Raw genomic sequence first — 24,209 nt, forward strand, 5'->3', positions numbered from 1 at the left:
CACTTGTCCTCACCATGTGTATGTGGTGTTTCCGTGACGATGGACAAGCTTTGAGGGATTATGGAGACTCACAAATGAATCAGTCTATCATAAAGAACCCTGGGTCCGGACAAGACTGAGTCGATAATCACGAAGCCAAACAGGTTGTAGAGTAAGTTTCCCAACGAAAAACGAGAACCTCAGAATCGTTGTGTGTACGACGTAACAAACTGATTTGCTTACGACACTACAGTGCACTGGAAAGCGACGTCCTTGAGCGACTGTAGGAGGTTCCCTCGTCAGACCAAAAAGTTTCGAGAGTGGATTAATAAAAATAATAGACAAGTTAAGATGGTGGTTTTAATACATCATGTGTGTTCACAACACACAGAACTTTCATAAACCGATGTTAAACTGTCAAAAACGCCCTTTTCTGACATATCGTTCAACTCGCGCGTCACATTGGCTTGAATTTCGGTTATGCTGTCTTGATCTTTCATGTGATTTTCTGCACTTTCTCATTTTGTGGTAGTTCATATTGATAACACAAGGTCTACTCACCGGTCGTGGTTTATTCAGAAAAGAATTATCCTTCGTGTTGATAACACAAGGTCTACTCAGCGGTGCCGGCCGGGGTGGCCGAGCGGTTCTAGGCGCTACAGTCTGGAACCTCGCGACCGCTACGGTCGCAGGTTCGAATCCTGCCTCAGGCATGGATGTGTGTGATGTCCTTAGGTTAGTTAGATTTAAGTAGTTCTAAGTTCTAGGGGACTGATGACCTCAGAAGTTTAGTCTCCCAGTGCTCAGAGCCATTTTGAAGTACTCACCGGTGATGGTTTATTCAGAAAAGAATCATCCCTCTTTTGCATTTCAGTCAAGTCGCGACAGGCGTTCAGGCGTCGTTATTTTTTTCCTGTAGTCAAGTTGCGCGAGAGAGACATTGCACACACTTTGCTCTACTTCAAAACGTCACGAATGACTGGAACATTTGATTGAGAGATCTTTTTGTTCCATTGCAATTAGCTACGCACAAACTTTGACACACTACGGTAGCACTTACATTACTTAAGGAGGCCTGCTCATAGCTGACCGGATGGATACACATCGGTTGTTTACAATTTTATTTCCACATATAACGTTCCTTACCCACCAGGAGTAACACCAGTCTCGGAACTCTTTGGACGGACGGTGCATGTAATGACTTGGATAGAATTTCTGTTTGGTGTGATGAATGACTGCTTGCTCTAAACGAGGAAAAACTTAAGCTAATACAGATGAGTAACATAAACAATTTCCTACGTTTCGAATACAAAATTAGTGGTAAGCTGCTTGTCAGTCACGTCCATTAAATAACTAGGCGCAACGTTGCAAAGCGATAGGAAATCGAACGAGAATGTAAGGTCGTTTGTAAGGAAGGCTAATGACAGACATCGGTTTAGTGGGAAAATTTTGGGAAAGTGTACCTCATTTATAAACATAGCAGGGAGCAGAACTTGTACGACGCATTCTAGCGTACTGTTTGAGTGTTCTGCATCCCCACCAGGACAATCCAGAAACAATCGAAGCAGTTCAGAGACGTGCTACTAGATTTGTTACCGGCGGTATCGAACAACAAGCGAGCATTACGTAAATGTTACGTGAACTCAAATAGGAAGCCCTAGAGCGAAGACGATCTTTTCGCTTAGTGCTAATTAGAAAGTTTAGAGGACCGGCATCTGCGATAGAGTGCAGAAAGATCATCTACCACCAAGTACATCTCACTTAAGGACCACGAAGACAAGATAAGAGAAATCAAGGCTTGTGCTGAAGCACATTTGACAGTCGTTTTTCCTTTGCCCCATCTGAGAGTGGAACAGGAAAGGGAATAACATACAGGGTACGTGGTATCCTCCCTTATTCACTGTGTGTTCGCTTGCGCAGTATGTATGTAGATCAAAAGATAGACATTAATTGCTAACATTACAGAGCGCGCAAATTCGACCAGCATGTAGGAGCACACAATGATTCGTAGCGACAAAAAGCTCCAATAATGCTCTGCAGAAGACTTGATGCACGAGTACTTATTTTCTTCTAACATTAGATCTCCCTTCTCGCGTGTTCTACTGTGTCAGACTTTTCCTGAAAACTAGACAAAATGATGAAATCTCGTTTCGCACTTAACTCTTCTACTTGATCTGACACCATTAGACTTCTTCTTATAACATCGTTATGTACGAGGTGCGTGTTGGTACTGAAGAAGAAACATTCGACAGAATGCTCGTGATAGTTTCAAATGATACTGATGTAAGGCAAATCTTTACACATAGATGTCACGCCTGCACAGAAGGTGGGGCACGTCTTGTTTTAAACAACTTCTGTGCACTCAAGCTTTTAAGATAAGTAAAATGATTACAAAATATGTGATTCACTTGATTTTTATTATCTTCAGACCACCAGTGGTAAATCTGATTATTTACTATCGCTTATAGCTCCCGATTCATTCGTTTCCAGACGAGGGTTCCCTGAATCAAATTGTTACAGTTTTTTTGTCCCCCTCATCCTGAAAGTCTGGATCATCATGGAAGATCCTGCATTGAGCATCACGTTCATTCAAGAACTGACCATGTAAGCTTCCCGAATTGAGTGAGTCTGAATCCTCGATGACAGCAGATGAAATTTAAATTTCGTGGTTCGATTGTATGAGCTGCGCGTAGCAATCTTTTGCTGGAGTGTTACTGTACTGTGGACGACCAAACTACAGACCTCCGTCATTGCGACTGTTCTGATAACAAGCAATCAGCCGTCCTCCATGATACGCAAACAATCGAGGCATCCGATTAGAGTCACGCCTTGGGCATGGATGTGAATCTGTAACGCTCCTTTACCGTATAAATCCTGTGTGTTCACTGGCGCAGAATTTATTATGTTCTTTGGAACTTCATGTGAGAATGTGACAAAAGTCTTAGGACAGCGATATTCACATATATAGATTACGGTAGTAACGCGTTCACAGGGTATAAAAGTGCAGTGCATTGATAGAGCTGTCGTTTGTACTCAGGTGGTTCATGTGAAAAGGTTGCTGACGAGATTATAGCCGCACGACGGAAATTAACAGACTTTGAACTCGGAGTGGTAGTTGGAGCTAGGCGGATGGGACATTCCATTTCGAAAATCGTTAGGGAATTGAATATTCCGAGATCCATAGTGTCAAAAGTGCCGAGAATACCATATTTCAGGCTTTACCTCTCACCACGGACAACACAGTGGCCGATGGTCTTCATTTAATTACCGAGAGCAATGGCGTTTGTGCAGAGTTGTCAGTGCTAACAGAAAATCAAAATTGCGTGAAATAACCACAGAAGTCAATGTGGGAAGAACGGCTAAAGTATCCGGATGGACAGTACGGCGAAATTTGGCATCAGTGGGATATGGCAGCAGATGATCGACGAAAATGCCTTTGTTGACAGCACGACATCCTCTCCTGGGTCTTATGACTATATCGGCTGGACCCTAGACGACTGGAAAACCTCTGTCTGGTCAGATGAGTCCCGATTCTTGTTGGTAGAGCTGATGGAAGGGTTCGAGTGTGGCACAGTCCCCACGAAGACATGGACCCAGGTTGTCAGCTGGGCAGTGTACAATCTGGTGGTGGTTCCATAATAGTGTGGGCTGTGTTTACATGGAATGGACTGGGTTCTCTGTTCAAACTGAACTGATCATTGACAGTAAATGCTTATGTTCGGCTACTAGGACACCATTCACTGTATTCACGGACTTCATAAATTCAAACAACGATGTCATGTCACTGGGTAACAGTTGTTCGCGACTGTATTGAAGAACAATCTGGACAATTCGTGCGAATGATTTGGCCACTCAGAACACCCAACATGAATACCATCGAACATTTCTGACACACAATTGAGAGTTCAGTTCGTGCACAGCATCCTGCAGCCGCAACACTTTTACACTTACGAACCGCTATAGAGACAGCATGTCTCAGTATTTCTGCAGGGGACTTCCAAAGCCTTGTTGAGTCCATGTAACGTCGAATTTCTGCACTACGCCGCACTAAAGTAGGTCCGACACGATATTAGGAGGTTGCTCGTTACTTCTGTCACCTTACTGTAGAGTATGAAACGTCCCCTTTGAACAATTCTTACAAGACTGTCCTTAAACTGACATACAATATTTTTAGCGCAACGCAATCTGACTTTCAAAATTCCCTACAAAAGAATGGCCCTGACTAACATTAAACTATACCTTTCACAAATCACTTACCTCACAAAAATCTTCGCTGCTCAAGCTACTGCAATACAGCGAGCGCCACTACTGCCAGCTAAATAAAAGATTCAAACTATGGAAGGCACTAACTACTGATAGGGATAGTTAGCAAATGAAAGATATTAATAGAGAACAAACAATGTATTTACCTTAATATCATCACAAGCCATAATATATATATCAGTTCATGACAAATTACAAAACTCCGCCATCTCTCTCCCCACATCCACCACTGCTGGCGGCTCACCTCCAACTGCGCAACGCTACGCGCTGTTCACAGCCAGCTGCCTCTGCCCAACACTACAATGGCAGACAACAATGCAAACTACCCACAGACTGCACACAGCACAGCCAGTGATTTTCATACAGAGGTGGCGTTACCAATAAAAAACCTAAACAGCATACTTACATAGCCCCCATGCTCCCCACAAAAATTTTTACATATTGGATTGGGCAGTGGCCAATACAGATTTGAAAAAAATTTTTTCATAATTACAATAACAAAGAAATCAAATGCACACACTTATTGATACAATGTTGGTCAAAAGCTAAAATTTTCTCACAGTCCATAAAGACAGTCCTAATCGTACATAACAGGAGAATAGCAGTGTTTTTCTCAAAGTCTGAGCAGTAAAAGAAAATGCACACGGAAGTAGTGGATTTCCATGCAGTCTTGAAGAAGTAGTGTTGTCCTTCCAATGGAAAGACAGTGTTGACTCTCGACATGCTGACAGGTAGTGGGCCACAACAGAGCAAACCCACTGCAGAGTCAGTCGAAGTTTTGATGAATATTGGTAGGTAGGTCATCACAGAGCAGACCCACCGTAGTCCTGGTAGAGATTACGATATTGGTGGGCCACCAGAGATGCAGACCCACTGCAGTCCTTGTAGAGATAATGGTATTGGTGGGCCACCAGAGGTGCAGACCCACTGCAGTCCTTGTAGAAATAGCCAGCAGCCATCTGTTGTGACTGTGCAGGTGCACAATCACCATTGAAGAGTCTTGCGAATAATATAGCAAGTCCATAAACCACCACTTGTGCACTCACAAAGTTTCTGGAATTGTCCTTAGAACCAGCAATGCTGTTATCCAGTCCCTTGCTGAATTATAAACACACGTGCAAACACTAACAGTCCCAACTTCTCACATATTGTCCATGTACTATGACCAACAGAAACGTGTGCAGTGAAATGTAACTTACATGTTAATAATATCATGAACTGGTGACAATTACAATTTTATAACATAAGAATACAATAACAAAGGTACAAAATACATTATTAAAAACATAACAATACAGATAACATTTGTAGTAAAACAGGCTTTACAAAAGAATAGAAATAAACATATACATCAATGTTACAGGAATTATGACATAAGTACATACATAGATCAGAATAATTATTGAAACATCAACTTTACACATGAGCATTAACACAAAACAGAGTAAACAATGTCTAAACATCTATACAAAGTAAATAACATATTATTAATGCCAATTATATTCGAGGATAACAGTATTCCTCATCATAGTGAATGTAGCTTAATATTAAAAGAGAAAAAAATTCTATGAAACTGTACACAGAGACAGGAAGAAAACAAATACACAAGGGTACACAAACATATAGTGGGATAACACAAAAGGGAAAGGACAGGGTTCGTTTTCAGTGTAACATGTGGTACTGCAGTCCAACCCAAAACTTCATTCTATAGATCTTTCGTCTTATTTCAACCTTTGCTTCCCCTAAAAAAATCTTATCCAAGCATGCTTTCTGTATTCTGTTCATATTTCTTTCAAAATAATTATTTCTGATTGTACAATACTCATTTGGGCCCAAATTCTTTTTATATGACTTCTCAATGCATTCTTTACCTATTCTCCATAGTCAGTTTCTCATATAGTCTACCCCCTCTTAAGCAAACTTAAATCTACTGAGCTCAGATGCTAAACTAAGGGACGAGGCAATGCAGCAGCACGTAAAACAATTATTATAAACAGCAATGAAAAAATGGAAAATTGCAAAGCAAGCTACAGTATAAATTAGCAAAAGTCAAATTCAATAACACTATGCCTGGCAAACAGCAGCAACTTATACCTAAACATGACATAGCGCAAGCAGAAAAAATATTACACTAAAATGGCCATGTCTAATACCTATGTCACATCTTAACATTAGAGTGATGCATCACAATTTATTCTACAAAAGAAATTACCAAGTACTTGAAAAGAAAATTATAGATGCAGTTACTGGTATTAGTCCCTTCTTATTGTTCTCTCCATTCCAAGTGCTCCTTTTTTAAAGAATGTGGATCATAAAATAATTATTTAATAGATCTGTTGACAGAAAGTGTTCACATTAGCAAATGCATTTCATTTTATAAAAGCAATGCTGCAACACAGCTGGAAACCAGATATCAAATGAAATAAGCAACTATGAAAAGCAAAGCATAAAAATATCATTCAGTAGTCATGTGACATTTCATAAGTTAGTAGAAATTCTCTCAACTCTCATAGAAAGACGCTTGTCATAATCAGGTGTGCAGATGTACGAATATTTCCCATCAATTCATAAGCATTTCAGTAATTAGCACAAAGTGCGAGTAATCATATGTTTTCAAGTAACGAGGGTGTCGCATTAGCGATGAAAGGCACACCCTAATGGCTTGTTCTCCAGGTGTTTGACACGTCCCACGTCCCCTTTTTTTTTTCTACCTGTGCCGCTGAAAAGGGCTCGCAATAATGGCTTTTTCTCCAGGCGTCTGACACAGCTGGGTGCCCGCGACGCATTACGTGCAGGTGGTCACTTAACTTTCGTACAGAAATATTTACGACAGGAGATTCTGCTACCGTTGCAGTCTCATTTAAAAATATTTCACAGGTCAAGAATTAGCGTTGCAAATCTGTAGAAACAAAATCCTATAAATATAAGTGTCCAAAAAAAAATATTCGTCAGCATTGTGATACAGTCACACATTTCATAACTCTTAAAGTACGTTTCTTGGTTTCCAACATCCTTTTCATAAATCAGAGTCCCTAAACACTACTCATTGTTCCTTACCTCATTATACATATACATATTCGTCGACACTTCTTCAATATTTCATCGTGAGAAATACGTAGCATAATAAACATTCCTCAACAACATAATACACATCGTCGTCGTAATAATAACATCATAAAACTTCAGTCAAATCTTAAAATCGTCGTAATTTCCTCCAATAATTTCTGAGCCTAAAAAAATTCTCTGCTCATTTCAATAGTGTCATCTACCTCAAACGTACTTTAAAATCATGCTCCCTTACGAAATACGTCATTCAAAGCTCTCATAGTATCACAATGATTCCGAAAAATATGAGCGTTTCTCAAAGTACAGACAAAATACAGTTTCATAAGTGTGAAGTTACCCAACTGTGTATTGCGTAAACATGTGTCACTGATGTAGTAAAAAGAATGTTTGTTTCTCTGTCAAATAATCAGATAGCTGTGTAATTCTGTGTTAGAGAAATATGGTACCGATGTGTAAAGTTGTATAAGCAAATACCATATTAGCTAGGGTTCCTTGTGGTTGCCACACACATGGTACACAAAGTAAGCGTGTACCCCCCTGAGGATTAATGTAATTATACCCTCAGGTGTTACAGATTACAGCAATGGAATGAAATGTATCACGCAAAACTTTCTTTGTAATTCAAAAATCTTTAAAAATAAATGTTTTAAGTATAAAATTGATCACTCAAATACGTGTACTGTAGCGCTAAACTGTGCGTCTTGTAACATAATCTCTGTGGAAGTGTCGTAGTTATCGTCCTCCGAAAGCTAAGTTCTGCAGAAGTCAATGTACTTACCTCATGATAAACAAAAGTGAAATGCTTTGCGTATAGATATCATAGTTATTATGGTTATTGGCGTGATGAAGAAAGTACTGTACAGTAACGTATTGTTGTGCCACAAAAAAAGGCTGTCTCATTGTTGCTATACCACAAAAGTTACTACTAAAACCTGTTTTACTTTCCAGAAGAATTCAGAAAAACTGTGCAGATATAAAATAGATACACCGCAAAAGCAACATTGTAAATTGTCACTCATTAGTAGCGTCGTGATAAAACCGTGTAGTTGTCACTTAAACTAACCACTGTGCCGTCTGGTATCTCACAGAAAGTACATTAAACCCAGAATGTATTTTCAAGTAAACCAAAATGTTGCATTAAAATCTCATTAGCAGTACTGGTATAGGTTCTTAGTATGTAAGCCTGATAGTCGTTACGTAATCGTGCAACTAACAAGCAAGAATGTACAAATACAATAACACTGTGACGTCTGTTCACTATAACAATGCAATCGTAATTCCTGTTTAAAAATGTTCCCTAGGTTCTAGACTGGATATTTAACTTCAAACATTGTTGCATGTTAACAGTTTCTTAAGTCTGACAAAGCATACTAGTAATGTGAAGTGAAAAGTTTTATGGCAAAGACAAAGTTAAAAAGCAGATTATCTTTCAATAAACGGTTTTACATGTGAAATGTGGTGTAAACCTTTACTCTTCCTAGTACGCAGAGTTTCAACTTCAACGCAATTATCATGTGGTATACGTCGGATTCTGTAAGGTCCATTGTAAACTAGAAAGAATTTGTGACTCAAGTGTTTCTTCTTATGTGACAATGAATGAGCTTTAATGAGAACTTTCTGACCAATGTACAATTTCTTTGTATTTGCTTTACCGTGTAGTTTTCTCCTTTTGTCTGCTGCAGATTTTATATTTTTAAGAGCCAAATCAATTATGTCTTTGTGTCGAAGTTTACGTGTATTTGGGAAAGGTACAAGCTCTCTGATTCTGTTCGGTGGTTCTTCATTCTTTAGTACAAGAGTAGGTGGTAAAGCAGTGGAGTCGTGAGGCATTTCATTCAGCACGTTTTGAAATAAGTGTAAATATCTGTCCCAATGCTGATGCTTTCTGTGACAATAAAGTCTACAAAGCTTATTGATTTCTTTCATAATCCGTTCGGAGGGGTTACAATGTGGTGAGTACAATGAAATAAAAACAGGTTTGATTTTATGGTTGCGAAGCATACGTGACCAAACAGCAGATCTGAATTGCGGTCCGTTATCTGAAATGACTTTACTAACGTGTCCAACTTCACGTAAGAAATTTTTAACAAAGGCGTTGGATACAGACCGTCCAGTGGCTTTACGTAACGGTGTGAAAGAAACAAATTTTGAAGTAAGTTCAACAGCGACTAGAACATACGAAAATCCATTAGATGTTCTGACAAGCGGTCCCAAGAGATCAACAGCAGCAAATTCTTTTAATTTAGAAGGAATGATAGGAAACAACGGAGCACGATGTGAGACAGTAGATGGTTTCGCCTTTTGACAAAGTTTACAAATAGACAAGACTCTTCGAATTCGCTTTTCCATATTGTTAAAATAACAAGTCGTTCGAAGAATATGATAACATTTTCGTGGACCAAAATGTGCGTAGCTGAAATGAATGTACCAAATGAGCTTATGAACAAAATCGTCAGGAATGCAAAGTACCCATAGCTTGTCATCAACAGTGCAGCGTTTGAAGAGTATGTTGTTTCTAACCAGGTAATAATGCCGAATCTGTGTGTGTGTCTTTTCATGCCATTTGCTCTTGATGTCCTTCCAAATCGGATCTTTATCTTGTTCATGAGCAATGTCCTTTAAAGATGTTGTGATGAAGTTTTTAAAGGCGACTTTCTGAATGTAAAGAATACTGAAATTTTTCTGGAGGTTGCCTTCTGTGGTACTTTTCTCAAGCCCAGCCGGTGCGCGTGACAGTGCGTCCGCAACAATGTTTTCCTTGCCGGGAATGTAGACTATTGTGAAGCGGAATTCTTGCAGAAACAATGCCCAACGTTTTAACCTGTCATGATTAAATTTTGAAGACATAAGAAATTGTAATGCACGATGATCACTGTATACTTTTACGTGCTTACCAGAAAGAAAGAAACGGAATTTGTTAAATGCCCAAACGATAGCTAAAGCTTCTAATTCAGTAACGGAATAATTTTTTTCAGATTTGGTTAGCACTCGGCTAGCAAAAGCAATGGTTTTCTGAATGGTAGTGTCATTTTCTATGGCTTCTTGAAATAAATGGGCACCAAGACCGACTTTAGAAGAATCCGTGCTAAGGCAGAAATCTTGTGACAGATCTGGATGAGCTAAGATTGGCGCGTGAAGTAACGCTTCTTTCAAAGAATTGAATTCCAATTGTGCTTGTTCGTCCCAGTTCCAAATAGTATTTTTTCCAGTGAGAGAACAAAGTTTTGGTGTAGCTAGGATTTGCATATTCAGAAAACGACGGTAAAAATTTACGAGACCTAGAAAACTGCGGACTTGTCTTTTTGTGGATGGAACTGGAATGGCTCTGATTGCTTCTAACTTTTCAGGATCCGGCTGAATCCCTTCAGAAGAAATAATATGTCCCAAAAACTTCACCTTTGTCCTACCGAATTCAGACTTTTCCAAGTTAACTGTAATTCCAGATTCTGCAAAAATACGTAACAAACTGTTGAGGATGCGATTATGTTGTTCCCATGAAGCTTCTGCTATCAGAATATCGTCCACATACAAGGTGATGTGACGTTTTAAGAACTCAGGTAATATGGAATTTAACCCACGAATGAATGCTGCCGAAGAAATGTTCAAACCAAAAGGAAGTTTCCGAAACTGATAACAAACGCCGAAACAAAGGAAAGCTGTGTATTTTCTACATTCTGGATGAAGTTCGATCTGATAAAAGCTGGATCTGAGATCAATGGAAGACAACACTTTTACACCATTAAAATTTTGAAGAAGTTCTTCCAACGTTTGCGGCCTGTCTGTTTCAGGAATAATGATCGTATTGATTTGTCTCGAATCTAAGACAAGCCTGATCGATCCATTTTTCTTCTCAACAACATGTAACGGATTGTTGTATGAGCTTACTGCAGGCTCAATAATGCCCTCGTCAAGCATAGATTGTATTTCTGTTCTAACACGGTCCCTATAATGTGCTGGAATTACATATGGTCTAACACAAAATTTAGTATGCTGACGAACACGAAATTGGTATTGAAATCCCTTGATTGTTCCTGTTTTATGAGTAAAAACTGTGGAATGTGCTTGTAAAATCTCAAAAAGGTCCTGCCTATCAGTGTCATTACAATTCTCAATTGTTTGAATTTTATTCTGAATTAAATTATTAGTGTCAAATGCGCCGTCGATATCATCCCTGTCAGTACTTGCAGAGTGATTGTTAGTGTCTAGTTCCGTAGAAAATTCCGAACTGTTGTCTAACAGAACGTAAAGCCGATTAATTTCCTCATCATGGTTTGAGAGCCAATCTTCAAATTTCAAAGCTATTGACTTACCTTCTTTTTCTAAAGTTATTTCAGCATCGTGAAAGTTTAAGATTGCTTTGTATTCATTCAAAAAGTCTACTCCCAGTATAATTTCCGTCGACAATAATGGAACAATAAGGAAGTTCGTAGAGAAGCTGTGGCTTTGACAAAAGAATTCTAGGTTGGTTTGTTGGCGTACATCTACACTTTTTCCAAAGATTGCACCTTGTAATTTAATCTTACGTAACGGAAGTGTGGGGCAATCGTTCGATTTGTTGCATTTGCTAAAGGCTGTTTCACTGATTACTGAAATGGGACTGCCAGAGTCAAGTACTGCCGTAAATTTTACGTCATTTACTGTAATGCAAATCACAGGATATGCAACGTTGTTATGTTTTACGTTGTGTTCTTGGAGTAAGATGTCCCTAATATCTTCCATTTTTACGTAATTACTAGCTACGGCAGCTGCGTCGTTAGTGTCATAAGAACGTTTTGTGGCTGCCAGCGGTGTGAGTCATTGCCTATTGTCTCTTTGTTGGCGCGCGTCGTTATTGGGGTTTGGAGACCTAACTTCTACAAATTCACCGTGACGAGAGGGCCCTGCTCTGTTTGAATCCCGCCAGTTCTGATGCAATTCAGGTCTGTCGTTACGATCATATCGTCTGTCGTCATGTCGGTAGATTCCATAGTTTCTTTCTTGTCGGTCACATGGTGGAGAATTTCTCCCTGAATCGTAACTGCGCGCTGGTCCGTTGCGTCTAAAGTTATTCTGTCTCCCTTGATAGTATTTATTTTGGTTCCCATATTGTCTGTTTCTCTTATTGTCTCTGTGATAGTCATTACCACGGAGAGGTGATCTTTCCCTGTAGTTATTACTACTCTGCCAACGGTTGTCATACGGGTGGTGTCTGTTTTGGTCACGATTTGTGTTGTGAGAATACCCTTGTCGTGTCAAGTTATTACTTCTTTCATCGCGGAATTGCGACGGATGTGACCTGTAATTGTTGTGTTCCTGGTTTCGCGTTCCGCGATTGTCAGTGTCAATTTCTAATTCTTGTAACAGTCCCTGAAATGCTTCAATGTCGTCTTTGCAACGTCCTGCCAAAATAATATGTCGTAAATGTTCAGGCAGTTTGATTAAGCAAATGCGGATGAGTTCTGAGGGGCTGTATGGGTTTGAAAGATACTGATTCTTATGCAACATGTCTTCAAAATATTTCATAAGACTGGAAAATTCAGATTGTTCGAAACGTTTCATCATTATGATGCTATGTTTTACACGGTCTTGTGTGGCTTGAGACCAATATGCTGAGAGGAAGGCATGGTAAAACTCTCCTTCACTGTGGCAATCGTGAATTACCGATCGCATTCTTACAGCTGGTTCATTCTCCAAGTAGCCACACATAAATTCTAATCTGTGTTCCAACGACCAGTTGGGAGGAAAACAATGAGAGAATTGATGGAGCCATGCTTGTGGATGAATGTCGTTGCCAGAATTCTTAAATGTTTTGAATTTACGTGTAGTAATGAACAGCTTATAGTCAAAATCATCATGTCGGCGAGTAGCATATCGGTCATTGTTACGTCGTGTCGGCGGTTCCATATCGAAATTCGGTGCACATTGCCAGTTTCTTTCATAACTTACGAAATGCCCTGTGTTATTATTTTGCGTCTTTTCCGTATTTCTAAGTCCCTCTTCCCGTGTTGGAGCGCGAGTGTCCTCTGAAATACGTAATTCTTGTATTACCTGTGTCAGCTGATCTTGTACTTCCCGGATTTCTCTTTGGTGTTGTGTATTAATTTGATTCTGATTTTGTTTGAATTTTCTTATTTGTTCATACTCTTCTGTGTCAGTGAAGGCTACGGGTCTTGTGTCATTCAGATCATCATCTACCTTTGTAGATAAGTTAGTGACCTGATCCGAAAGTTCGGCTACTTTCTCCGATAGTGTACTTATTTCTTCAGTGTGTTTTTCTGAACCAAGTTTCAGAGTATCTACTGTGTCCTTAAAGTTTTCCTGAGTTTTTGCAAGTTGCGTAACCGAATCGGTAGATGCAACTGAGTCAAATTTAGCTTGCAAGGTCTCATGATTTTCATGAACAATAATTTGCAGTTCTTTTATGGCTGCTTCGTGATTCTGTAATGCATTTTCATGCCGCGAAAAAATAGGTTGAAAATGCTCACAAATTTGTGTTTTTACGTCATTACAGACTTTTTGACATTTCGATTCAATGTTATGTAACTCAGTAGTTAAATCTTCACGTGTTTGTTCAAGTGTTTGTTCCAATGAGTCTAACTTTTTAAGATTTTGTTCCACTGTGTCTAACTTTTTGAGATTTTGTTCCACTGTGTCTAACTGTTGCTGTGTTTGTCTCTGATTTTGTTCCATTTGTTGCATTAATTGCAATAATAATGTATTAGTGTCTGGAATCTGTTTCTCTACGCTTTTCGGCAGTGCATTTGCACCGACAACATTCACATTTTGACAAGCAGAAAATGTGTCTTGACTTATTTGAGAAAACGGTGATGACCCAAAACCTGAATCTACAGTATTTGCGAAATTGTGTCCTGTCATTTCGGATTCCTGAGGCGAGCTGTTGCCGACCGATCGATCGATAATGCGTCCCTCTTCACTAATTGTTTCACTGTCCACGCCATTGTTTGCCGCCCGCTCCATTTCCCTATGCACAATTACCAAATTACTACTTTGAACATCAGTTAATTCATTACTCGGTGGTGCTAACACACTGCTCTCATTTTCACTGTCATTTCTCAGTTTACTTTGGAGCCTAGTATTACGTTTTTCACACGCCATTATTGTCACAGTATTTCACACGACAACACAGAAAAACACAATTTGAAGAGCAAAAATAAGAGAACACATTAACATAACACTGAAAATAATATCTAGTTAATTACAGCTGCGAAATACTTGGTGCAAATCTATATGCATGCCACAACTGTTTTACTGTACAACAATGAGAGGCTACAACTACAAAGGAGATTCTCTCTACAATTACGCGCTAGCAATAAACAAAAGCTACACTAAATACACAAACTACAACAAAAATCAGAAGATTCCAGTGAGGTATCCTAGGCTAAGGGTCGACATATGAAACGTCCCCTTTGAACAATTCTTACAAGACTGTCCTTAAACTGACATACAATATTTTTAGCGCAACGCAATCTGACTTTCAAAATTCCCTACAAAAGAATGGCCCTGACTAACATTAAACTATACCTTTCACAAATCACTTACCTCACAAAAATCTTCGCTGCTCAAGCTACTGCAATACAGCGAGCGCCACTACTGCCAGCTAAATAAAAGATTCAAACTATGGAAGGCACTAACTACTGATAGGGATAGTTAGCAAATGAAAGATATTAATAGAGAACAAACAATGTATTTACCTTAATATCATCACAAGCCATAATATATATATCAGTTCATGACAAATTACAAAACTCCGCCATCTCTCTCCCCACATCCACCACTGCTGGCGGCTCACCTCCAACTGCGCAACGCTACGCGCTGTTCACAGCCAGCTGCCTCTGCCCAACACTACAATGGCAGACAACAATGCAAACTACCCACAGACTGCACACAGCACAGCCAGTGATTTTCATACAGAGGTGGCGTTACCAATAAAAAACCTAAACAGCATACTTACAAGAGTACAAATGAAGAATGGGAGATAATATGTTTTAACATGTAGCGATAGGCCAAAATAACTATAAAAATGTAGTATGCGCTGTACTACCCAGACGTATGAAGGATGTGAAGAAAAAATTAGTCTCTCCCAGAGCACATGACGCTAATACCGTAAATAACCGCCAGTAACCTTGATAATGATTTCAATTCGGTGACGAAGAGAGTCGACAAGTCTTATCATGTGTGCCGCATCTAGCTGAGGCTGGTACTTAGATCCTTTAGAGCCACAAAATTTAAGAGATATTGAACATTACGTTTCACTCGCTGCTAGAAAGTGACACAGATCTTTTCTGTGGGGTTGCGACCAGGTTACTTACTGGGCAAATCGCCTGTTCCTGAAGCCAGGAACATATGCGTGCAGCTCAGAGAATGCGACTGTTATAATCCCGAAAGATGGAAGTGTCCTCAGGATACTAGTTCTAAAGATGTAGAAGTAAGGACAGCACGTGGTCACTGAATATTTTAAATAAAATTGTGGTTCATATTCACGGTCACCTGAATGAATGGGCCCATATCGTGATAGATAACAGCATCATAACACACATAAACATCTCTAGCCTGGTCTATATCCTATGCAGACTGCTGACTAAACCACTCATTGGGACATTGGTGCACTGGATGCCTTCTACAGGCAGTTGCTGTGCAGTTTCGGTGTTGTTTGGTCCGCTGAAGATTTGCAGCTTTACACGCCACTGTAAACAACAGCCTTTTGAGGGCTATTTTACCCCAAAAATCCACTGAATACTGTCCTCTTCACAATGTTCGCTCGGAAGCTGGTTGAGATGGACCTATATTCACCGACAACGACTGTTGTCCGGTTTGAAACTGATTATCATTGACAAGGTGTGGCTCTATTATCCAGTTACTGTCGGTTAAATTCTTTTTACGGTTACTGTTCTTACGGCGTGTGACATGACTGTGAGTGGTACACAATTCCATGTGGAAGCGTTGGGCAGTCTGTACTGGACACTAACATATCTTAAATTTACAGTGTGGGCCGGCTGGGATGGCCGTGCGGTTCGGGAGGCGCTACAGTCTGGAACCGCGCGACCGCTACGGTCGCAGGTTCGAATCCTGCCTCGGGCATGGATGTGTGTGGTGTCCTTAGGTTAGTTAGGTTTAATTAGTTCTAAGTTCTAGGGGACTGATGGCCTCAGAAGTTAAGTCCCATAGTGCTCAGAGCCATTTTTTACGGTGTGGTCATGGGCACTGTCACACTCGATGGCTCCTTTCTGGCAATGTCAAGTCTCCAAGTCGACCACTCTTACGGCGCTCATTGCATGCAAAGGACTGCCATGTATACATTACTAAACTGCCTTAATTTACGTCAGCGATGGAGTGGCTCTAAGTTATCTACAGTGCTCCAAAGTGACCAGCATGCTCTTTTCAGAGGTTGCCAAATATTTTGATGAATGAGATTACGTAACGTGATCACATCTAACTGGAGGAGCGTTCAATAAGTAATGTAACACTTTTTTTCTTAGCCAGTTTCGGTTGAAAATATGCGGAATTTGTTGTGGGATATCGTGGAATATTCCCACGTCAGCCGCTATAGTTTCATGAAGTTTAAATCGGTGGCGGCACTGTACGTACCCTTCAATTCGACGTCTGTAACGGAGATGCATTTCAATCAGAGAGCGGTCTTTAAGTTTATTTTGATAGAAAACCAGAACATCACAGATATTCATAGGCGCTTGCAGAATGCCGACTGAGCCCTGACAGTGAACAAAAGCATGGGGAGTCGTTGGAAGAGGCGTCTGTCATTATCATTGCAGTAAGATTGCGCATACCAGTCCGATCTCCCGCGTGCCGGCCGGCGGCACTCAGCTGTGACTTCTGAAATGCTGGAACGTGAGGACACTCTCATTCGAGGTGATCGACGGATCAGAATCACACACCTCGCTGCACAACTGGACGTCCCCTTTGGTGGCGCTGTCACAGTCTTCCACCAGTGGGGTACTCAGAGGTGTGTGTACCCGCTGGGATCTTCACCGCCTAACAGAAGATTGCTTGCTCGTTACGGGGCTGCTCGTAAGTACGTGGATGACGGGGAGGATACTGATGCAGCAAGATGTTGGCTCCAACGTCGACCAATAGACTGGTACCATACTGACATAGACGCCCTCCCAGTAAGGTGGCGTAAGGCTGTTGCACTGGACAAAGATTGTGTTGAAAAATAGGATTTTGTTGCCAAAAGAGTGAGGAATAATGTAATGTATTGGAATTCTGAATAAAACTAATCTGCTTTCAGAAAAAAAGTGATGCATTACTTATTGAACGCCCTTCATAGTATACCGGAATGACAAGTATGCTGAACAGGCAGCACGGTACATTTTGATTAATAACAGTCGCCTTCTTTTAGCGAAAAGATTAACTGGAAACCACAAGTAATGTTACGTCCTATTCGAATTATTTCGTAAAAAGTCATTATCCCATTAAAAAATAGGGTTAAGTTAAAACCATTACGCAGAACAGTCGCACTATCACTTGAGATATTTCGATAACTTGGAACGTTTAGGAAACATTAGGAACATCTACGTTATGTCGGTCTCAGTATTTTTAGAACGGAGGAAGACGAATCTTAATTCAGTATAACATAGTGGGTAACTGGACTTCTATTTCGAATTCAGTATCAATTAGTGGGTCACATGGGCTACTATTACAAACATTACGATTCATTTCCACAAGTGATCTTGGAACAGATCGTAAAGAAGAAGCATGTGAAAGTGTGTGTCCGTATCGTGTAGATAATAGTGCTGACTCCTCGACTGTTATCTACATTTATAGGAATGGCAGCAAAGGAGAAATGGAACCCGATGCCAACGTACAGCCTATTACTTTCCAGTAGCAACAATGTATCAACGAGCTTGCCGTCCCAAACCGCGTAACGTGCACTCACTTTAGGAGATGATGCGAGATTTAAACGACTGCTGCACGTCTGTTAATAAAATCGTGTTCGATATCGGACAGTGTCATTCTGATGAAGACCGTTGCAAAGATGTCGACATGTCGGTTTCATCTTATTGTTGTTTTTAATATACCTAATGTTACTACTTAAACCCAACAATATTTTACGAGTATTTGTGGTCTCCGCTATGGCGGTGAGATTACTACTTAAAGACATGCACTAGTAAATTGAAACAATCGAGAACTCGAAGACATGGGACTAGCATTGGCAGTTCATCATCAGGCTCCAAAGCTCCTGCCAAACCCCATTCATAAGATTTTTGTGCTTCTAACGGAAACACGCCTTGCTGCTGTTTTTTACGACATCCAACGAACTGACACACGGCTTTCGTGTTTTCTCTCCCAAAAAATATATGTCAGATTTCTAAACTGTCGTTCACTGACAAAATACGAACTTTAAGACCTTATTATAGGATCTGAAACACAATAAGGAATTGTTCATGAGCAGAGTTGAGCTTTTAGGTGTACAGTGGTAAACAATAGCGATCTTCAAACTGCGGGAATCTTAACTGAGCAGCTGATTTCTGCAATAATTAAAAATAGCAGAGAACATGGCATATTCTCAAAGTCTGCTTACAGATGGTGGTGCTACATAAGGAGGGGGCGTTCCAATATTCATCTGAAACATTAGTTCCTAATTTTTAGAATAAATAATTTCAGGTAAGCTGCAAATAGTTTAATCCGTATTTTTTTAAAACACAAAACTATTCAGTCACACATATGTACAAAGCAAGTACAAAGTCCAATTTAGTGACACACATCAAGAACATCGAAGCTACAATATGGATAAAACAAGAAAGCAAGAACAAGCTACGTGACAACGAAGAATTGAGCGAAAAACTGTATGTAGCTCACTTTCACCTAAGTAATAGTTTAATTTACAGGTGAAGTAATAAATCTGCTTAACAAAGGTCTGTAGTACAACATGGACCTAAACTTCACAACACATCCATTGAACACGTAATAGCTACAACGAAAGATGCCATCGATATGGTAAAACTTCCAAGAAGAAAATACAATGAACTGACAGTAAAAGTTGCAAAAGTAAAGAAAAACAATACTAATTAAACTATTTGCAGTTTACCTGTTATTGTTCATTATAACATGTCGTATTATGACGTATTCTACGCTGTGGGCCCGGTTGAAAAGAAAATATTAGCACCTAATTTAATAACCGATAGTTGACGATGAATATAAGCAAATGATCGGAAACTGGCATTACTTAACTGAAATTCTGAGACATTATTTGCTTACAGATTCATCAGCAAATAAATAGCTGGTCGCGCCAGTCAAAGTTGCAAATATTTAATTAATTCGATGTGCGAATAACCGAATAAATGTCTGTTTGCTCTCTTAATTAAAGAAGGTAAATATAACTAAGGAGAAGGACCCCGTAGTTTGTTGTTGGTCTTCACCGAAAGTCATAGCATGAAAACGTAGTCTTCCCTCCACAAACACAAGTACCAGAAAGTCTTTTCAGTGACAGATAATGTACCTCAGCTCAGTTTCATGTTACGTACACTATAAATGATGAGTTCGGAATATGAAACATACGTGCTTATATAATTAACATTGGCATGAATCGATCTATTCGTATTAATGGTTAAAAAAATGGTTCAAATGGCTCTGAGCACTATGGGACTCAACTGCTGAGGTCATTAGTCCCCTAGAACTTAGAACTAGTTAAACCTAACTAACCTAGGGACATCACAAACATCCATGCCCGAGGCAGGATTCGAACCTGCGACCGTAGCGGTCTTGCGGTTCCAGACTTATTCGTATTAATATTCTGTATTAAACAGCAAATAATACAAAACCTTGAGATGTATTCCAGTCTGCAACAGAAGCGTCGAGTTTGACCACAGGCGCAAGGCCACTGATATATCTCGACCGCTCTCAAACTGCATTGTTTCGTAAATATTGTTTCTGGTGGTAATGTACTCATAATAAGATACACGTACTGTTTTGGTTTGTAATAAAGTAGTTTGAATCTTTTCTTATCCACAATTACAGACGATTTCATACGGTCTCGTAAAAAGCCTATTGCTCTTTGGTGTCATGTATCAACTTATTCTGTGGAGACATTTCATTTATTCAGTACGGTTTTCCGATTGTTTCTATGAGTATCTATTCTTTATTTACAGCTTATTTTCGTCTGGGACGCTGGTTGCTGATCCTGGCACTTCATCAAGTACTGATGAAAACCTCCTCAGAACCCCAGCAAGGATCTGTTAGTTCTGTTCTTATTTGGTTGACTTCTTCATTTTGTGTATTATTCTGTGTTTGCCCTTGTTTTGTGTTTGTTAATTCCTTTTAGCTATTTTCTTTACCCTGTGCTTCGTTTTCTGCGTAGTACGTGCTATATCTTGCCCTCATCTATGTCCGTGGCGTCTACGCTACCCGTGAACTAGGCGTCTTAATGCACGTTTAGATGATTTTAGGTGGATATGGAAATTTGTATTTAGGTTAGCAAAATTCTATGTTGGCCTTCTAGACATCCTGCCCTGATTGGTTTAATTTTTGCGTTTCTGTAAACCATGTTGTTAGTATCTCTGAAGTTCATTTTCCTTGCTGTTCTTGATATTCTGTTGTAATTATTTTTTGAGCGTTGGGCGGCCTATAGGCCTACTAAGGTGGGCTGGCAAATGTTATGCAGATGTACACAATATTGACGTTTTTTCCTCCATTTGTTCTGCCTCATAGTATTCGAAGTAGGTTTAGTCGTATTTTCGCTTTTGTTTTTATATATACGGTGTGCGTTTGTCTAGGCTGATCCCTAAGTGTTTCGGAGTATCCTTTGCAGTGACTTCCTCCATAATTTTTGTTTCCTTCTTTGGGTTTTTGTATCGGATTTCATGATTTGTCTTGTGTTTAAGTAGTATTAATAGTGTTTTCGTTACATTAAGTTTAATTTTCCATTTGCTGATCCAGTGTTCCAAACGGCTTAATCCATAGTTTGCTGGTTTGTTTCCTCTGTCGTTGGTGGGTGACACCAATAATCAGTGTCGTCGGCGTAAAGCTTTAGTCCTTCATTAACTTATTTGGGCCTTGTATGTCTGACGTGAAAGGCTACACAGCAGAGCCACGAGGGGTAGCCGCGTGGTCTCAGGAGTCTTGTCACGGTCCGCGCGGCTCCCCCGTCGGAGGTTCGAGTCCTCCCTCGCGCATGAGTATGTGGGTCGTCCTTAGTGTAAGTTAGTTTAACTTAGATTAGGTAGTGTGTAAGCTTAGCGACCGATGACCTCAGCAGTTAGGTCCCATAAGACCTTACTACAAATCTCCAAAATAGCAAGGAAAGGAGTTGGCCCCCTGTTGTTCACCTGACTCTGGCCGGAAGGGTTCGATTGGGATTCATTAACGACTGTTCTGGAGGAGAGCTGTCTATAATATTCGACAAGAGTGCCACACCGTGTCGAACGCCTTTTCAATGTGTAAGAAAAGTGCAGATGTACAGTCCTGACTATTGAGACCTCTAGTCACGCCACTACAAAATGGCACTATTGGGTCGACTGTTGACTGGTGCTTGCGGAATCCCGCTTGCCAGTCTGGCATGATGTTCGTTTTTTCGGCGAATATCGTGAGTCTGTCGTTGACGATCTTCTCAAAATAGGCCAATATGATCGTGGATCATTAGGTGGCTTGCGCGGTTTTGGTAGTGTGATAGTTTTAGCCTGCTTTCACTGTTCTGGGATGTAGCTTAACTTTGACTGATAGTCTTTATAGGCTTGTGACGATATTTTTCTCTGGATACTTGGGGGATTAAGTGCCGCTTTATGCCATATACTCCTGGCACACTGTTCTTCGCTTTTAGTATGGCTTCTTCCATTTCTGCACTTGTTATGTCGGCTGTGAGAGCTGAATTTTTCGGTGGTATCTCAGTAAGTTTTTATCTCTCTTGGCCTTCTTTATTCAAGGTGTATTACATCTTTGAAAAGAAGGGACAATTTATGCTTTTTTATGTTTGGGCCTACTCATTGATTAAAACTATGATGTGCAGTAGGTTCTAGTCTACATTGAATCTCAGTTTATTTGGCGTAGAAATGGAAGTTGTTGCTGGTGTGAGTGCAGAGTGTCATTAAATCGAAGAGGATACTGCGAAATGTTCTGAAGTTGGTTGTTCTCACACACCTGGAGTATCACATTCTGTGTTTGAACTATAGACGTCAATTTCAGTTAGCGATACATTTATTACTCCCATACTAAATTATTCGTGTAATTTGTATGCTGTTCTCTTTTTGTTTACAAACTAGTTGAGAAACACCCACTGTTTTCGGTCTTTATTTTGATTTGTTTCTAAGAACATTACAGAGCCCCTGAAAATATTCTGCAACATGATGAAAATTAAAATTCAAGAAAATCGTAAGAAATATTAGTACTGCACATTCAAAAATACTTTCTAATGCTCACTAATACTCTTAAATCCAATAAAGTATCCTGTAATACAGACATTCGAAACAACGTAGACCCTACCCTGCCACTCTCTTTTTCGTTCCTTTGTAGAACACTGTGGACGTTCCAAAACATTCATAGATATTCGAGAACGTTAAGGAGAACTCTATGGAACCCTATTGGAGTATTGCAGAAGATTCTAAAACATTCATGAACCTAGGAAACATTAAAGAATACTCCAGGATATTCTAGAACACTGTGGAGCGCAGTAGAACATTCGAAGAGAATACTTTAGATCATTAGAAAGCATTCGTTAACATAGAATAATATTCGTCAAGGCTCGAGAACATTAGATTAATCTCCAATTTTTTCTCTTGAAATATATATTGACGATAAAGAGACGAAATATGCCCTCGTGATCACCACAATATGATATCGACCACTTCAAACACTCTCATCTCCATGACCACAAGCACTATTCAAGGCGCTGCAAATATTACGGAAATGAAAACTACTATTTATGTGCGGTTTTTGCAGAATGGATTGATAGTCATTGGCTCGTACTGTTAGCCAAGCAAAAGATTGTAATAGTACTTAGAAAGTGTCTTTTTTGTGCAAAATATACTTTTTAAGTGGAACAGTGCCTATTGACCTTAAAAAACTAAAAGTAGGGAAAATTAAAATGTCGGTGGTGTTTGTTGCAGCAGTCTGGTGCTAGTCGTTTACGAGACAGTATTTTGTATGTTTGCACAAAAAATACACTTTCTAAGTATTATTGCAATCAGTTGATCGGCTAAAAATACGAGTCCCTGAATACCAACCCATTTTGTCATCGATAGCCCTTTCCATTTCCGCAGAATCTGCGGTGCAGGTTTTAGGTGATTCACCCTGTACATAATATATGTAGGCTATCAAATGTAACCAACATTGACACATGCTCTCTGTTCATGAGTCACTGCGGAGTGGTTTGAAATTTGATGCAGAACATTGTCACAGGCAATGGTGATCAGAACTTCTTCTCATCTTGTGGGCCAAATATTGGCCATGAAAATTTGCCATCATCAGGATTCAAACTAACTTACCTTCGAGTCGACCGCTACTGTGTTTGCGACCAAGGCTACAGATTTAGATTCTTTGTTAGCCGTTGACCACACGCAGTGGAATGGGCTTTAGATTGAGGCTGGTGGCACTCTTAAACAGTTGTATTTAATTTACTAAATGAAAACTCTGCTTTACTTTAACTTTATTTCACACTTACTTAAGTTATTCTGTTACAATATTTGCTTACGAACTAGTCTCAAATTCTGAAATCATAAGTAATAAAACCCCTAGACCCAGAATCGAACGCTTTAACTCGAGTACTCGAACACAAAACTCTATCCACTGTTCTAGCAACGAAGCACTTCTCGCAAGTGTGGTTACACTATTGTCAAGCTGCCTTCATATGACGTCCGTTTTCTACCGAAAATATGCACGGGACGATATGTTGTAAACAACATTTTTGTGCAGTTAGTATCCAAGGAATTGCCTTGTGGCGTCCGAGTGCTCGAATT

At 39.8% G+C, this 24,209-nt stretch overlaps 1 protein-coding gene across 1 annotated transcript in view; it reads left to right on the forward strand.

Moving 5' to 3' along the window:
• Positions 1 to 24,209, forward strand: part of LOC124776944 (serine protease inhibitor dipetalogastin-like) — a 382,087-nt gene that overhangs the window by 59,213 nt on the left and 298,665 nt on the right. The gene's annotated exons all lie outside the window — the stretch shown is intronic.

The sequence above is a fragment of the Schistocerca piceifrons genome, chromosome 1 (genome assembly GCF_021461385.2).
Source record: "Schistocerca piceifrons isolate TAMUIC-IGC-003096 chromosome 1, iqSchPice1.1, whole genome shotgun sequence".
In the NCBI taxonomy this organism is placed as follows: Eukaryota; Metazoa; Arthropoda; class Insecta; order Orthoptera; family Acrididae; genus Schistocerca; species Schistocerca piceifrons.